Raw genomic sequence first — 4077 nt, 5'->3', positions numbered from 1 at the left:
CTGGCAACTGCCCCATATGCAAATTCGTCCTTCATTGCATTCTCTATATCGACATCCATGGGCTGGTGTCTGTTTTGTCACCACGGAAACTTTCTTAACGACTTCCTCAATATGAGCATGGGAGATTAAGACGACGTATAAGAGAAAGGTGTTTATTTCAGGTAGTATTACTCGGGAAACATTCATGATCGATCACATTCAAAAATGAAATCAGGGTTTTATGCTAATAAGTGAACATATATAGATCTGTTATCTCGTGCAGCCTTATCGCTCATCCGATGTCCTCCGTATATTTAGTAAAGGTAGACATCATTACATTGGTTAAAAACCCGATCAGTTATATGTCACAGTAATTATGTATTTAAGAAACTTAGAAATTGACAAGTATTTCCTCGTCAGATTGTGTATAAAAGTGATAATTGTTCGTCAGTATCATTACCCCGACCGAGACTGAATAGGAAGGGATACAGGTAAGGCTCGTTTTGTTTTATATAAAAATGACATTGATAACACTATCATTTTGCTAATGATGATATGCTGAATAGCGTCACTACTTCCCTTTAAGATACAGAGGTTAAATTCCGCGGTTTACCAATCACTGCAATTTGTGAATTTATACGATATCATTATGCTTAGCAAAGTTAAAAATGCATTACTTAACCAAAACGGCTTTATGTTTTTTTCTTAATTAACTTTAAAACGAGTTACATAATTTGTTAGTGACCCAGAGGTTATTAGCTTACCGTTAATGTAAACTTGCCATAGCTCCCTAAATAATTCTAAATAGATAAATTAGAAATTAGTTTCAATAACGCGGGTTACTTACTTTTCCTGCTGTCGTCCTTATTGTCATTAAGTAGTCGACTATCATAATGCCACGTGGCAAAACAGCGAAACAAAGCTTTCCGCAGAATTTTTTTTATGTTGTGGCATTGAAACTTTTATTATAAAAACACCCATGTACATGTATATTGATGACGCGTCATCCTCGATACTCCAGGGGTTCCAATCACTTACGAGTGTAGATATCGTAAGTGATCGGAACCACTTGAGTATTGAGGATGATGACGCGTTTATGTTTTGATATTATGGGTGTTATTGATGTTTTTTGCTTTGTTTTGGAAACGTTATGGACCTTTAATGAATATTTGGTTAATGGATAGAATGCGCGGTTTTCAATGAAAATGCGAATATAACGAAAATAATTTGCTCGCATAAATTGGCCGCTATGTAGTATTGTGTTGTACTGCAAGACAAAAATTACTGATAGCTTCAGCAATAAATCTGAAATTAAGACGCATGTATCATGTGGTTTAATTTTTATCGTACTAATATTGCATTAATATGATATATATAGAGGATCTGACATAAGTGACCATGAGTGATATGAAATTTATCAAACGAGTTCAATGATTTAATATGCCAAAAGTCTTTAGGCTTGATCACATAATCATAATTGTAAGATTATATTTATCACATAACTTTTATTAATAGAAATATAAGTAAAGCTTAAGATTCCATCTCAATATAAAACAGTACAGATCAGGCTTAGATGTGACGTTTCCGTCTACTGAAACAATCATGCGACGTCATATTTATATTTTGGAACTAAACTAACTGTGACGTCACAGTAGTGTTATTTCACATGTGTCTTACGATATGTATGACATGGTCGTATGAAATGGACGGACTAACACAAGTCATGTAATGTTTAATTTTTACAGATTCTGAATCACAAACATGCTGAGGTTAATTATACTATCCTGTTTGTTGGCGTACGTGTTCTGCGAACCTAACTGTAAGTATTAAGTTCAATAGATATCTTATAATGTTTCTGAATCATTTTTCAGTACATATACGCTAGCTTTTCATACAATCATATCGATATTTACATTTATTGTTCACGGAGTCGAAAGATACTTTAGTTAGCACAGCACTACTTAGATATAATATGTCAATCTTATAATTATTTGACATCACCGAATGGTGATCAATCAAATGTTTTAAATACATTTTTGTATACCTTGCCCTAATTTGAACGTCAATGCTTGCAGGGAGGAACCGGGGTCGAAGTAGGTTAGATCGATTTAGGGATCTCGATCGGTTAGATTTAGGTCGTATAGAACATCGTATTGATCGCTTGGGGAGTAACCGTATGGGGAGAAGAATCGACTCTGGACGGATATTGGAAAGGATAGAAAGGGAAATGCAGAGGAGGAGACGACTTCAACAACTAAGAGGAAGCAGTTATGACAGGGGATACTAAGAAGTACAGCAGGTATATATATCTGTACAGTTTTACTTTGGCTTTGTTCACATTTTCACTGATATCTGCGCATTATGAAATACCAGAAAACAATACTTGTTTTCAAATCCTAGTTTTGTCCTCTTTACATTTGACGCTACTTCTGAAACTTATTGTAGATGATGAAGATGAAACGAAATAAAGTAACAATGTTTATATTAAAATATTCCTAAAAAACAATTTACAGAGGTCTGTGAAACGTAAAATTTAACCGCTGCGAATTTGTTTCAATTACGGAACAGCGAATCTGTAAATCAAAATAACCCAATTTGTGACCTTTTTGTATGGATTCAGAAAAAATATGAGAATTCTAAACCCTTGTTAATGAAACCATGAAACTCTTTTTACTGCATTTCGCCTATATATTACTACATGTACCTAGAAACCTATATAACCATGTCAATTTCCTTCATTGATTTTTTTCGGGTCCGTTTTCAAATCTTTTCCTTATTGATACACTGCACTTTGTTGGATGGTAAATAACTACTTGTAAATATGTGTTGAGTTATCCATTATGTCTGACTTCTTTATGTGTTTTTGAGTAGTATTTCTATAAATGTTCCATTTCTGTTTTAGGTTCCTCGGGGAAAGGATAAGCAAGGAATAAAACATGGTTGTTGTTTATCGAAAATTTGATTTTTAATTTCATGTTCAAAAATTGTTTATAAAATCAGAGATAAAAGAATACCTTTATTGCTGTTTTTTTTTCAAGTTAAATACTAAATATACTAAAGCCATGATGACAATCGTTCACACACATGGTTCGAGTCTTTCATGTGCATACATATGGATAGGGATATTCTATCCGATGGAAGAGGTTTTTTTCTCTCACACCTCGACGTTTTGTTGTAATTTTACTACTATGGTTTTCCTCCATTTGGAAATAAATTCGGGAAAAAACGCGACTGCTAGCTAATTCTCTCAACATCAAACATTTCCAACGTTGCTTGTATCTTTAAAGTAAATATAGCCTACTTTATGAAAAGAATGTTAAAACTGTACCTATATAACAATAATTTTGTTGACGCTGTGGCGTCATGAGGCTTTTATTGCATGGGTAGTCATGTAATACAGCTTCATACAACATGACTGTTTTGCCCGAGACCAGCCAATACTACACGTGTCGGTATGAGAGAAATATTGATATTAATCCATCGTAATAACACTTGCATCTATCACACCTTATTTAGCGTATAGCTGGTTATTTTTGCAGGATTACATATATATACGAGATTTCACGAGTCATCACTATGAACATTGACAACTTTTTCAAACCATACTGGCTTCCCTATCCTTAAAGATGGCAATACGAACCAAACACTCCAAAGTGTACAGGAGTGTTCGAGGGAACATTTTTATCACTCTGTATCTGAACTGGCTTCGTCAAAATGAGTTCTACAAAGGGATCATGAAAATTCTGTATCTCTTGGATAAACGGATTGTACGGAAATGAATTGTCAGTATGGAAGTTAATAAAAAAGGGGAAAAAAAGTAGGAAGAAAAAACTCATCATTTACATGTATGCAATGGATCTCTTTTGTTGGGCTTGTTTATATAAAAACCAAAGATCACTTGTCTCATATGCGTTTGATTCAAAAACAAAAAACACCGGTATCTTCTTTGACATGACACATTATAAGTGTATTATTTGAAATGTATAACATTTCATTAACAAATACATCGAGCAATTCTCTGGTATTTCTGGACTATAGTACATGCAGTTAAACGAAGAATTACTAAGACACCTACGGAGAAGCAATAGATAATGACAC

At 33.9% G+C, this 4077-nt stretch overlaps 1 long non-coding RNA gene across 1 annotated transcript; it reads left to right on the top strand.

Annotated features, from left to right (window-relative positions):
- Positions 1-429: 429 nt before the first annotated feature.
- LOC138332728 (uncharacterized) lies at positions 430-2990 on the top strand. The gene is made up of 4 exons (XR_011209850.1): positions 430-470; positions 1725-1798; positions 2055-2278; positions 2882-2990. It is a non-coding gene; the product is annotated as an uncharacterized lncRNA (long non-coding RNA).
- The last annotated feature ends 1087 nt before the right edge of the window (positions 2991-4077 follow it).

The sequence above is a fragment of the Argopecten irradians genome, chromosome 10 (genome assembly GCF_041381155.1).
Source record: "Argopecten irradians isolate NY chromosome 10, Ai_NY, whole genome shotgun sequence".
Lineage (NCBI taxonomy): Eukaryota > Metazoa > Mollusca > Bivalvia > Pectinida > Pectinidae > Argopecten > Argopecten irradians.
Note: the sequence above shows the minus strand (reverse complement) of the source record. Positions and strands in the feature narration are given on the sequence as shown.